The sequence below is a fragment of the Acomys minous genome, assembly GCF_964271855.1.
Source record: "Acomys minous genome assembly, chromosome: 5".
Lineage (NCBI taxonomy): Eukaryota > Metazoa > Chordata > Mammalia > Rodentia > Muridae > Acomys > Acomys minous.
Genome location: NC_140494.1, coordinates 91,701,765 through 91,714,396, shown reverse-complemented (window position 1 = coordinate 91,714,396; position 12,632 = coordinate 91,701,765). Strand labels below are relative to the sequence as shown.

The following is a 12,632-nucleotide window of genomic DNA, read 5'->3' as shown; positions in this document are numbered from 1 at the left end:
AGTGGGCAGTCCAGTCGTGTCTAAGATTCATCCAAAGACATGCTCCTCCCTGGAGGGCAGGAGGACCTCTGCCGCCTGCTTGTGCAGGAAACTGCCCTCAGTGACTTTCTGATCCTAGCCTCTCCAGCCCGAGCCAAAGGGAAAGCTGTGTCTATTGACCATGAACCCCAGGATTTTGTCTGCGCCGCTGCTGGAGGCTACCCAAAACCTGCGAGCAGCTCCCACATGAACGGGGCAGAGGATCGGCTTTATTCTGCTCCAAAGCAGCTCCTCCTAATGCTGAGCTTCCAGAGAAGGACAGGCCAAAACCCCCTCTCACTCTACCTGGCCCTCTGTCAGCTGGTGTGTGTGGCTCCTCTTCTTCCTGGTAACAGTTGGTAAATGAGTCCCAGTCCAGCCGCTTGTGCAGCATGGCTGTGCAGAGAGAGCCTTCATCCTTATGGCAGGCACATTAATGCCAAGTTTGCTCATTCTAATTAATAACAGTCAGTAAACACCAAAGAGAGCTAATGATGATTACAGGCCGCAGCTCCTGCGTGTTAGCAAACACGCCAGGCAGGTGGCCTCTCTTCCCTCCCAGCAAGGAGGCTGGGGCTGCGTCCTACTGAGCTGCCTGGCTTCCTAGGTCCTCTACCCCAAGGTCAGAAGACCCCTTCTTACATCTCAGCGTGGTTCTTAGAGAAAAGGAAGGGGCAGGTCACCTAGAAAGGATTCTGAGCTGCCTCTGAGACCATCCTGGTCATATCTTGGAGCTGTGGACCTCCCAGAACAATCCCCTGAGCACTTGATATAAAACAATTTTCTTTCCTCCTACATTGGGTTTCTTTTTCTAATTTCAAATTGATATAATTTGCTTTGAAAAGTTGAATTATTGCAGGTATATGAGAGAAAGGAAGATGGCCTTTCGCTTCAGTCCCACCCCCAGGGGACAGCAAAGGCCCCTACTGGGCTGACTTCTCAATTCTTCCATGGTCTCATCTTCCTCCTGCTGAACTGTGCCTGTTGTAAACCCATTTTCCTGATTCAGCAAAGCCTTTGTCAGGTCTCTAGTCCTGACTGAAGGAGTCTTCTGTCTATGATAACATTCTCCAGACCTCAAAAAGTGAAATACAGAAGAACTTAGCTCCACCATGCCACTGGGCTAGCTCATCCCCTATCACTTTCCTTCCTGAGGCCAGGGATGATGGAAATCAAAGGCAGTTAGTTGCATGGTATCTTCTCATTGAGCTATAAATTGAAATGTGGAGATTTTATTTGCAATACATTTGGATTTAGGCTGGGCCTTGAATTTGAGATCTCTTTGTATCTGCCAGCCAGGTGCTGGGATTATAGTCCAGAGTTACTGAGATTTTTTTTTTTCAAAAGTCTCCTTCCCTATAACCTGCTGTACATGTAACAGGCATGTTGGGTTGGCAAGACATTCTTTAGAGAGGATGTAACCCACAGGAGAGCCCTGTGGGCAAAACCCAGGGCCTAGGTCTCTGAGTCCCCAAGACTGGAATGAGACTTCATTGGCAAGTGTGATTAGTGGGAGGGGACAGGCCACTGTGGTCTCATAACCTTATCCAAACCCTGCTCCTTTGCCAGAAACCCCGAGACCCCCCCTGAAGTGCCACTGTTTTGTTGTTAAAGCTCACCTCCTCTTACAGATGTCAGTTCATTTGCCTACAGTGATAACATTTCTCCCATCACTGTCTCAGTAATTCAGATAATACTTTGTTCCCCAATGGACTGTTCAGTCTAACCCAGCCAGAACCCATTTTCTGCAAGTATAATGAAACTTAGGCACAGAACTATGAAAAGTGCTATCATTTCTAGGATGATAATAAACAAATCTAAGTAAATATCTGAGTGTGAGTAGAATGGCTGGGCATATTATCTTTTTAGATATGTGAGAGACTTCCCATTTCTCTGTATTTTTCTTTGTTTCTCTCTCTTTTTTTCCTTATATGTGCCTTCTCAGTGGCTTTTAGACTTCCATTTTTGCTATTCAACTACTTTTTTTCCCCTTTCAACCTTTCTCGTTCTCTTTTCTTTTAGTCACAGCAAGTAATTAGAGTGCTTTTCTAACTTAGACCTAACACATTTAAGCCCATCCATCCATCCATCCATCCATCCATCCATCCATCCACTCACTCATCCCACTAGTATTCTCTGAGCTCTTTATCAGTCTCTCTGCTAGGTTGCTAGAAAAGAGATCCTAGCTTCTAAGTAACTGAGTCAGCAAGAGGGAAAAAGACTTAAAGTTCAGGCGTGCTAGGCAAAAGCAAGGGCACTACATCACCAGCACTCAAAGACACAATTAACTTCAGACACGCTTCTCTGAGCAGTAAGAGATGACAAGCAGACCTACAGAGGCATCATGGGAAACTATAGAACGAGTTTGAACCCCGGTCCAACCCCGGTGAACATTGAAACCCAGTTGAAGGTGTCAGCAAGCAGAGGGCAGGAGAGGCTGGGGAAAGCACGGATTTTAGGTCACAGGAACAGCCTGAGTAACAGCCTGATGGTATGAAATGGCCCAGAACATGTGAACAACTGGGAATAAGCACACCTGGCTGAGGAGGAGGCAATGAGGCAGGAGCCGGGGAATGGTTGCTGAATTTGATCATCAAGAGCTTGCCAAGCACAGAAAGATGCAAACAGCTTTACATACGGGCAGTTAGTTTAGGGAGTGCGGAGGCGGCGTTTACATTTTATCTCTCATCCTGCTGTTGTATTTGAATTTTATACCGGTGAGAGAGTGCTGACTGTGCAAAGTGTCTTTGCACCAGGTTTCACTGATGAAGTTTTAGGCCACTGGCCCCCACCCCCACATCCCAGAGGAGACAGGTAGGGTGGTATGCTGAAGTCACTCCGTGCAGCTTGTGGTGTCTCTTTTCCTTCCACTCTCAGTAGTGTGTGTACAGCTTCTGTGCATGTTTCTGCATAGATTAAACCAAGCCATGTTTCTCCTCTTGGTTGATTTGGTTTTTTCAATTGGAGAAAGGCACACCCGCCCCCTCCATCCCGGAGGCTAATCGTGTCAGCCATGGGTCTAAGGCCTACAGCTTTGTGTTAGCCTCTGGGATGGAGGGGGCGGGGTATGTATTTGAATGTTCCCAAGGCTTTACCCTGTGGTCACAAGATTCTTTGGCCCATATTCTTTGGATGGGGAGACCTGGTGGCACTCAGAGTAAGGATAGCAGGCTACCAAGAAGAGACTTGATACCCTATGAGCATATACAGGGGGAGGAGGCCCCCCTCAGTCACAGTCACAGGGGAGAGGAGTAAGAGGAAAATGGGAGGGAGGGAGAAATGGGAGGATACAAGGGATGGAATAACCATTGAGATGTAATATGAATAAATTAATAAAGAGTGGCAGTAAGTGGCTACTAAGGGAGCTAAAGATGCCCTCACAGTTCTGCTCTCAACTTGTAACTTGCCAAACTCACCAGTCATTGAAAACCTAGCCTGGCCTGCAGAGCATGCTGCTTCCTTCTGGGCAGTTCCACGCATTCACAGGAGAAAAGTAGTCCCGGCAAGACCCTGGGAGAGTGGTTCCACGTTCTCCTGATTATCATCCCTTTTCTTTGTCATCCCACCTCAAGACCCTTCTTTTCTGCGTTCTACACAGAAAGAACATCCATTGAGCTGCACGTCTGCCTAAGTCCCTCATCTCGGTGAGCCACATCCTGGTTTGGGGCTCAGCAGGCCTGCGCTCGCCTTCCAGCCTTGATGGAGGCAATGCATGTGCTCACCAGCTCTTTTGTGCCCCCTTTTCTGGCTGACTTCACACTGCTGCTCAGGCAGGGGAGTCCCCGTGGTCTCTGCAGCTGCCCCTCAACCATGGGCGATGTAAATGAAGCAATGGGCTCCGCTAGGAATGACAAGTACTGTAATAGACTCTGAAGGTGTTACAGATGGCCTCTGTCTAGACTGGGTATTTCTACTTTGCTGGCATGTTGTATGTAAAGAATTAAAGAAGGTCATTGGAATAGCCTGTGAGGGATTTTCTTCCAACACAAAGCAAAATGTACAGAGTGGCTAAACTGTTGGGGAGCAGATCTCCATCTTTTCCCCATTGTTAGAGCTGCCCCCAAAACTCGAGGTACTTCTGGGGCTTCTTGTGTTTAGTCTGGGAAGAGGAGGTGTGGTGTGGTTGCTAGGGGTGTGGCATGAGTGGTTTTCTTTCTTGATTGACAGGCTTGGGTTATACAAGCCTGTCCCCATCTCTTATCCTTTCTCCTGAATAGTATGCATTCTCAATCACGCATGGGAAAAAGACAGTAAATAAGCCTGGAAAGTTCACACGGAGGACACAGTTTGTCTCACTAGGCATGTAACCTAAACACAGACTAAATTGACTCTGTTTTAGACCTAGGATGTGTTTGATCATAAAAGAGATGTTACTAAGAGGTTGTTAAGGACTGATTAGAGGATGTTAAGGTGGAGTGACCACTCACTTGGTTTGGAGAGAGGTGTGCATACAGTTGAACGCAGGTGAAGGTCTAAGGTTGCTAAGCTGTCACTGCAAACTACCAGCTTCCAAGTGGCCAGATGACCTGGGAGGAGCTGCATGAATTAGCACTGTTTGGGGTGATGGCAGCAGAAATCCCCCCCCCAAAAAACCCTTCTATTTCCTTCCATTTCCTCTGGTGCTGCAGGGGCTCTGGGCGTGCTTCTCATCCTTTCTGTGTCTTCCTCCCTCAGCCTCACTCTAGCCTCCTCTTTTAACAGCCAGGTCTTGGCTTCCTCCTTGACCTTCAGGTCTGAAAAAAAAATCTCACAACAGGATCTCAGCTTTAAGGTGCATGTATCATACTGCAGAACCATTGTTCTTAGGCTCTGGGCATCCATCTGTCTTCTCTTCTTGGACATCCTTGATGGGGAAAGGAGGATTTCTAAGTTAGTGATGTCTGATTCCTCGTAGCTCAGGGCCAGCCCTGCACCCAGAACATCAGAGTAGGATCACACGAAGAGAAGCAGAAATCTTGGACCACACATTTCTTAATTGGCCTTGGGAAAGCTCCCCAGTTTAAATGAGTTACTCTTCTAGAACTGTAAAAGAATGCTTCTCTGGGAATTTTAGTGACTGTTAAATTAGATGAGTAAAGTAAGCAACTCAGAACTTGTTGTTTCACTAAGTCGCTAATAAACCCGAATTTCTTTCTTTTAATCTCTGCAGGAGTTTTTTCCCCCCTTTGGCCACAAGCCAGTTTCTACTCATCACTCTCCTTCTCTGCCTTTCTCCAAGTCAATCAGTCTCACCACGAAAATATTAACCTCCAGACAATACTTCCAGGGATTGCCTAAAGAAATGAGTAGAAATATTTTTTTTTTAAGGATTAAAGCCTAGGTATTCCATCAGTTCCCTCATGGAAAGGAGGGGTGATAGCACTTGATCATCTTACTTTACACTCATGCTGCCTTTATCCTCCCCGGGGACTCAGTGCTATACAAACAAAGTTCTCATTTATTATAACATTTAAATCTAAATGTGATGCTAATTCATCTTTGTGAGATACACAAGTTTGCTGGTCTCCACTGGAGCAGGGTCTGGCAAAATCAGTTTCCCCTTTCTAGATCTCTTCCTGTTCTGATCTAGAAGGATCAACTGCCTGGAGAAGGAGGAGGAGGAGGAGAAGAAGAAGAAGAAGGAAAAGGAAGGCTTGAGGCTAACAAGCTGTTTTATTTATTCATGTCCCATATATCAAATAAACCCATTGCCTCCAAGCCTCTTAGCATATATAAATCTAACAGTTATCATGTACAACATAGGAAAGGAAATAAGCCCACAGCAAACTTGTGGTACAAAACAAATATTTTAGGCAGTTATTAAATATCTGAGACCTTGGGACAGTGGTTCAGAAAGTGTAGCAGTATGGATGCAAGGATAACTATTATAAACAATGACACACTGGCTCTTCAAGGTTTGGGGTTTCTTAGATTATGCATCTTTACTTTGTCTGTGGCACTTGTGCATATGTCCCAGTTAAGATATGGATACAGGAAAGAGTGGGTGGGTGAGTGGGCGAATGGCTGGATGAAGGCCAAAAAAACCCAAGAGCTCATCTGCCTCATTCACTAGCTTTCTTGTGCACCAAAGATGACACCGAGAAAGCAGTGATACTAAAAAGAGTATGGTAACAGCTTACAGAGGCAGGCTGGGACAAGGGCTGTGCTCTTTCTGGAATGTCTTCAGATCTCACAGACTACTACAAGACTAGTGCCACTGGGATGTTATTAACATTAGATCCATATACTCACCACATTAAGAGTCGGTTACATCATATGTATCAAAATGAAACAATTTATTTGCACTTGTGTCTAACACTAGGGAGGGACATTCTCAGTGTGTACCTTGCTTGTAGTAGTGAGACAAATATAGGACAGTGACACAAAAGCTGGGAAACAAGACTACGGTATTTCTCACATCAGGATTCTTGCCGTGTGTCCAGTCCCCAGCCTCAGCGTGGTAGTTCCTGAAGCAATGCTAATCCTCCCTCTAGTTAATACAGGTCAAGGCCTTTAATTAAGAGGAAGGTCTGTGTTCATCTGTACCAGTACATTTGAGAACTACCCACCCCATTGCCAGCATTTGAGTCAGGAAATATGTGGCTTGGCTCTCATGCTCTGGACAGGGCTGGGAAGGGGCCCTAAGACCTCCATATTAGGAGGAGAGAAGGAGCTAACGGGTCAAGGCGATGGTGGATTCCAAGCTAAAGCTTTCACAAGTAAAGACCCTATAATCCAGTGCCATACAGACAGACTACACTTTTAATTTCTCAGGAAAACAACAGGAACAACAAAGACCTTGTCAAAGCAGGAGTAGTTGTACCCACTCCACAAAGGGCTGTACTTGCTGGAACTCAAAGTATTTTGTGTTGCCTGCTTATGTGCCTTAGACATTGAGAAAGTGTTTTTAGGCAAAGACAGATTCAGTACAGTAGAGATTTCTTCAAAGGAATTATATATAGCACATAGGAAGGAAGGAAGGAAGGAAGGAAGGAAGGAAGGAAGGACTTCATTAAGGAAAAATTTAGGAACAAAAGAAACATTCACGTGAGGAATTTAAAAATCTCCCCCAGAGATGATTAGCAGCCTGACACCACACCAACAATGTGGTTTCACCTTCGATCATATTAAGGTAAGGTGTGTGTCCTGTGCGCTGCTTACCTTGTGCTGTTGGCAAAGAGTCAATGCGTGGCGACTTTGCATTTGTGGCATTTGGACTGACTGCTTGCCCCACTCCCAGGGAAGCATGTGGCTTTGGTTCCCACAAAACAGAAGGGCAAGAATAGCAACAAGCTAGTACCAAGAAAGCAGGGTTACACTAAATATCCATTATGTTCAGACACTGTTCTGAACGTGTGCAGAGAATGTATTATTTGAATCCCCATATCAACGAGCTAATAAAGAGACATTATTCTAACTGATTTTCAGACGTATACATTGAGGCTTAGATCAGAGATGTCGGTCATTAATCTGTCCCGTTAGCAGTGTAGCAGTGTGCATGGGTCACGTGTACGATGCTGACTTCAGGGCCTTTGCCGTTTTGTTGGTGTGAGGATAGACAGGAACCCACGATAACCTTCAGAAAAGTGTCACAGCTATGAGACAAGACAGTGGGTCTAAAGGAGAGACTTCTCAGGTAGCCAAGAAGGTAAGTTAATCTTTCAAAAGGACACAAACCATAAAAAAAAAAAAAAGAACTCTGACAGTGAAGGGACACAGGTGATATGGAAGTATGGAAGTGCTGTGAGATGTTCCTTAAGGGAAAAAGGAAAAAGATTTTATGATCACAAAGGGCAAAGCAGTTTGAAAACATGGTATCTACATATTTTCTCCCTCCCTCTTCCTCTCCTTCCCTCGTCCCCTCCCCCCTCTCTCTGAAATTCAATTCTCAGTGTACATAAGGGCTCCAGGAAGACTTGTAGCTGAGAAACCAATTTAGCTTTCTTAGAACCAATGTGTGTCTCTAACAGGGAACCATGCGCTAACCTGCCCACTATTCTTTCCTTTCTGTCTTCTGTTAGTATCCTTACACATAGTTAAGACTTCTCACTCAAAAGTCACCTCTGTGGATGACATTTCACTCCCTTGATGGATCAGTCCCCTGCTTGTTCTGCCCATGGGAGGACGAGCACAGGCACGAGGCAGTGGGCAGAGCCCAAAGGAATGCAGCTTTGAGCTGACCTTTCGGGAAAGAGTGTCTTCATCAAAATTCTGCATGCCCTCCAACCCTAAATTACACTTCTAGTTACCAGAAGTGTGTGTGTGTGTGTGTGTGTGTGTGTGTGTGTGTGTGTGTGTGTGTGTGTAACCAGGAACCTTTGCAGGGAAGTTCCTTGCATTATTGTTTAAAATAACCTTGAAGTAGATACAGTACAAACATCCATCATATTAGGATGAAGACCCAATTTGTCCTATATTCCATCAATGAATATCAAGCAGCATTGAAACTGACAAATTTCAAGTCACTAAGGCTGACTGACTGGACCCACTGAGCTACAGTAGTCAGACATGCACACAGAACCACTTGGTGGTTGCTCAGATAGTAACACACACACGCACACACACACACACACAAACACACAAACACACACTCCTAAGGAGGCAGTTATGACAGTAATGGAACAGGGCACTATGTTATCAGAAGGGAGACATAGTGGCCTCTAGGGTACTTACTATTCCCTTATGTGTCTGAGTAGTCATGACCCAAGTCTTCGGTTTATAATAAGTCACAAATTATGTTTCATGTGCATTGTGCATGTTATGCATTTTATAAAGTTTTATCGGTTGCGTTCTTTATTATTGTGACCTAATTCCTTATAAGAAGCAAGCTCTTTTAGTAAAGGCTTTATTTTTGGCTCATGGTGGTTTGACCAGGAAAGTCTGATAGCTGGGGAGATCTGTGGCCATCATGGTGGAACTTGCTCACATCTGGTGAATCAAAAAGCAGAGAGGTGGAGACCTCTCTAGGCGATTCTGGAAATCAGGGCATCAGCCTGTCTCCTATTCTCCCTATTGCCTACGTCAAACTGTTTCCTAAACTCAATCTATTTATCCTCCTACACACTGTGTTGATGTACCTGCGTCCTTGTACTCATCACCAAAACGGAGTTAGAACTGTGCCATATCTAGCCTATGTTACAGTACCCTTTCCCAAGGTTTTGCTGTGATTTTCTTATTTCCCTTGCTGTATTATATCATTTGACCCTATGCTGCTGAGGGGACCCATCTCCAAAGTAAATCTTACCAGATTGTATCAGAGTTTGAAGATCCTCACACTTTCTATGTTCATGTTCCAAGTCCGCCACTGTTTCTCTTCCTGTCTCTAAATCCTGTAGGGGGGCTCTACTCCTTCCTTTCACGACCTTAGCACTCTGGGATTATTTTAACTTTGTTACTCATCAGGATATTTTGGTCAGCATTTACTGACATATTTGTCTCCTTTTCAACATCATGTGGTTCCCTTTATGTCCACAGTTTTAGTGCCATACTCAGCACAAATTACATTCTCAATAAAAGCAGTTGAGTGAATGAGTGAAGAATAAACAACTTTGTAATTGATCATATGCAAGCTTAATGAGCAGATTGACCAAAATCACAAGATTTGGTTACACACAACTTTTGGCAGGAAGGGTCTCAGCAAACACCGGGGCCAGCAGAGTAATCATCCAAGTGAGGCTAGAAGGAAAGTCAGTTCGATAGGACTCAATATTGGTTCAAACTTCGAGAGTCTGACCCTGGGTGGTTTATTTTAGAGTGTTTTAAGTTCAGTGGAATTTGGAAAGAAAAATAAAACTTTCCTGGTGACAATTATCACAACAGAGCTTAAGGCTTGGCTATGCTGAAACTCCTTTGCAAAGTACATGTGTCCTCTTCCATAAGCATGGGTTCTCCCGACTAAGAAACAATGCTGAGGATAGGGTGTATGGTGGAAAAGTCTGGGATAAACATAATAGTTGGGGTGTGGGTGTGGGATGTGGGTGTGGCCTGGCCTTACAGATAGCACAGATCACTATTAACTATATTATTCTCAGCTTTTAGAGTGGGAACAGGCGTATACCCTTTTCAAAGAAGAGGCCACTCTGCATGTTTAACGTTCCTGGTTTCCCTAGCGTTTATCTGTAAGCACAGGGACCTTGTGCCCTCTATGAAAATTGAGATTTTTAGGGACATAATAATTTATGAATGTTGCTGTAATCATTCTCTGTTTGTAGACAAAGTCCATTTAGACTATCTTTAAATACACACACACACACACACACACACACACACACACACACACACACACACGGATATAAAGTGTATACTAACAGGACTTTCTCTCAAACCAAGAGCAGATATGTTACAGCAGAGATCTGAAATCAGAACTGAACTTTCCCCCTTCTCTTCATGGAGAAAGTCACCCCCTTCTTGGCTGTACTTGGCTACTTCTGCAGGGCACTATCTCCCAGTTCTCCTCATGGGGAATGAAGACCTTTTGTGTCAGGCATGTGTCCTTGCTGTCCTTTCTAATTAGATGAATCAAGAAGACTCTGGGAGAGCAGCAGAGCAAGACCAAAGAACTTGGTTCTTTTATTAAAGAGCCCACATCATTTCTAAATCGCCTGCCTTTGTTGAATGCGCTTCATTCAGCATCATCAATACAACATAACTAACAAACATATCTGGTCACAATCACTTAGTACTTGCCAGTTTGTTTGATTCATTTTTACTTGATCTCAATGGGAAGACAATCTCAATTGTCCTCAATGGGAGGACAATTCCAATAGACTCAGTAGCCACGTGAGTTTATGGTTAATTATGTAATGGAGACGTTCTTTTAAAGGTCCATGTCTGTGGATCTGTCCGTAGATTCAGGTCCTTTCTGATGAAAGGATAAGGGCTAAGACGGAGCCATCCACTCGAGCAGTACCAGTTGTGCTGAATCACTTCCTCACAGCCCTGTCTACAGCCAGCAGCCGGCTGGGTGCAGGAAGGTGAGGGGAGTGTAAAGAGGACTTCAGTCTGGGAACACATTTTTGGCTCATCCTTGATTTCTATCAGTTGGTCCCCAACCAATTGGCAGCTTCTGTTTTCAAATGTGTCTGGGGACATGAACACATCTACCCCTTGCTTGCTCAGAACAGGCCCCAGCCCACGGCTTCCTTTTCCTTGTCAGAATTGTCCTGTAGGAGGCTGATAACCCCGAGGGGTCACACAACACACTTTTCTCTGATAGCATCCCTTCTCCAGGTCAGGAACTGACTTAATAGAAAAAGAATAAATGCCTAAGAGTGACAGTGCTGATGGAGCCTCCAGACACAGGTCCCAGAGTGTGTGAGCAAGGCGGTTGTTACCTCCCAGTGCAGGCACTGCCTCCTGGGACAAGTGAAGGCTGCTGGCTCAGAAACCTCCTCCAGGGGAAGGAGAGTGGCCTTCAAGGGAAGTGGGTCAAAGGAAATCTCTTGCATTGCCAGGAAGTATTGGACTGGCATGTTGTAAATGGAAGTGACCTGAGAATTGTCAGGATGGGGATCATGTTTTCAGGGTTGAGTTCACGGGTGCTAGGTTGGAAACGAGTGAAACCAAACACAACTGAGGAGAAAAGAAAGCAGGGGGACTCTGGAGGCAGCCTCTCACCCGATTCAAAGCCACCTTCCTTGGGTAAGTATATGGCACCTAAAGCCGGAAGTGTTACTGCAATCTCCTGCTCTTCTCAGCAACTGGAGGAAAGCAGCAGGCAGAGCATTGTCAGTGTGGGTCTGGGAAGCAACCTCTCCAGCCCAGGCTGCACTAAGAGCTGAGCATTTAAATCTTCAGGCTATGCTCTTACAAGAAATTATAATTAATAGCAGGGAAGTCAAAGTGCAAGGGTGTAAAGCCACCCCAATCTGTCATCTACAATTTGTAAGTCCTTGGGCAACTTACATAAACTGTGAACCTCGGGGTCCTAGTCTGAAGAAAACTACTTTTAAAAGCAGCAGCCAGCATACAGGAAACATTGACAATTGTCATGTAGAGGAGCTACGATGCCTGGGGCTGAACACTGATAGGACAGCACATGCTGTGTCTTAGGATGTGGTGTTGATGTGTGTGTGTGCCTGTGATGGCAAAGGGGACTTGTAACACACTTCTTTCGAAATCGCTGTTCCATGACAGGCAGGCGAGTCTCATTCTGCTGCTTTGAAGCAAACATTTAGGCCGATCTTACTTCTCCCACTGAGTCACTTGAGAGGACATACATTTAAAGCACAACAGCCGAGGCTGTTCCTGTGTGTCCCTGTGGCCACGGCTCACCCTGTGAACACAGTCATTCTGTCAGTTTGTCTGCTCGGCTCAGAGGGCTGAGAAGCAGAGGCTGGACGTGAAGCTCAGTGGTAGATTGCTTACCTGTAGGTCCAGGGCACTGGGTTGAATTCCCAAGGCCTGAAAGAAAAAGAGATGGGGAGGGAAAAGAGGAGAGAAAAGGGGAGGTGGAGGGGAGAGTGAGCAAATAAAAGAATGAGAAAGGTGAAAAGAGGGAAAGAGGAAAGAAAAGAGAGGGAGAGGAAGGAAAGGGAGGAAGGGGGGAGCCCTATCTTTGTTGTACGACAAAGCCCAAAAACTATAGAAGAGAAGAGAGATGGACAGAAAAAGGAAAGGTGGGTGAAGTAGACCAA

General features: G+C 45.2%; 1 protein-coding gene across 4 annotated transcripts in view; it reads left to right on the top strand.

The window, feature by feature from the left end:
• The window catches only part of LOC311597807 (neurotrimin), a 964,426-nt gene that overhangs the window by 169,496 nt on the left and 782,298 nt on the right, over window positions 1–12,632 (top strand). The gene's annotated exons all lie outside the window — the stretch shown is intronic.